This window comes from Mus pahari, chromosome 7 (assembly GCF_900095145.1).
Source record: "Mus pahari chromosome 7, PAHARI_EIJ_v1.1, whole genome shotgun sequence".
NCBI classification, from domain to species: Eukaryota; Metazoa; Chordata; class Mammalia; order Rodentia; family Muridae; genus Mus; species Mus pahari.
In genome coordinates this window covers 85,890,254-85,891,709 of record NC_034596.1, presented here as the reverse complement: position 1 = coordinate 85,891,709, position 1,456 = coordinate 85,890,254, and the positions used below count along the sequence as shown (strand labels likewise).

At 38.9% G+C, this 1,456-nt stretch overlaps 1 pseudogene; it reads right to left on the bottom strand.

Moving 5' to 3' along the window:
• Positions 1-237: 237 nt before the first annotated feature.
• LOC115064525 lies at positions 238-354 on the bottom strand (annotated as a pseudogene).
• Positions 355-1,456: the final 1,102 nt, after the last annotated feature.

Genomic DNA, 1,456 nt, shown 5'->3' with positions numbered 1-1,456 from the left:
CGAGGATCAGCTTCTGAACCTTGTGGGACCAATAATAGATGTTTGCTAAAAGAATTGATGACTTAATAAACAATTGACTATTGGTCAAATTAAATGAAAGATTTCTGATTGGTAAATATATTTAATAGTTTTCTTAAGACAAGATGAAGTATTATTATGGAACTGTCTTTGTACTGAAATGAAGCATATAAAATGAAGCATATAAAAATGAAGCATATAAAATGAAGCATATAAAAAAGTATACAGTACCCTGTACTCCCTGGCAGCCTCCCATCCAAGTACAAACCAGACCCGACCCTGCTTAGCTTCCAAGATCAGATGAGATCGGGTGTTCAGGGTGGTGTGGCTGTAATCTGGCAATTCTATAGGAGGGCCAGCAATCCGAATTAATCTGGACCCCCGAGATCTCTCAAACACTGGACCACCAAGCAGGCAGCATACACCAGCTGATATGAGGCCCCCAACACGCATACAATAGAGGACTTCTGGGTCTGCGTTCATTCAGAGGTGATGCACCTAACCTTCAAGAGACTGGGGGCCCCAGGGAGTTTAGAGGTCAGGTTGGGTGACAGTGGGGGCATCCACGTGGAGACAGGGGTGGGTTGGGTAGGAGGTGTGGGATGTAGATCAGTCTGAGGGTGGATGGGGCGGGGAATGGAATATGGAGTGTAAAAAATAAATCAATTAAAAAAATAGAAGTATACAAACATTTGATGGCATTTCTCCTTAGTGGGATGTCTTTCTTTGATGGAATCATATTTGCTATGGAACACAAAATGTGGCCATTTTAAATTCACCCTGAGCTGCTACGTCTGAAGTTTATGGAGGTCAATTACCAATATTTTCTTTTCTAACAGCATTGTTTAGAGAAACAATGAGAGAAAAACTTGTGAAGATTCTGAGAATATTGGGTCATATACCTTATTTTCTATATAGTTTCTCTAGGGGAAAATCGTGCAGCAGAAAATGATAATATCAAGAACATTTTAGTGCAACAGTCTGCAATGAAACTCTAAACACCCTCCCCCCTTTGGTAAGTAATACTTTTTGAAGTCATGGACTTCTTTTGCTGTGGCCCACCTCTGCATCCTAGAAAAGTCATTTATATGCTGATGAATTTAATACCTTGTGCCCTCATTTTTAGACAAACATCATTGGGTTACTTGGATGTTAGCAAGAAAAATTAAACTCCTGCAAGTCTTCATTCAGGAGTAGAAATTGAGTGCTTTATTATATTTCTCTCTAATGGAAGAAATACCAGAAAGGGTGCATTGCATGTTTTATGTATGGGAATCTTGTTTCTTATGCCTCAAATGTGTTTTACTATGGCTTGGAAGCTATAATAAAGCTTTTTATCTCTCCCTGTTGTCCATAAATGCTTGTGTGTATACATCTGTGACAAGATAAACACTCCATAAGGCTTATGTATGCATGTATATCTATTAATTCCTTTTCT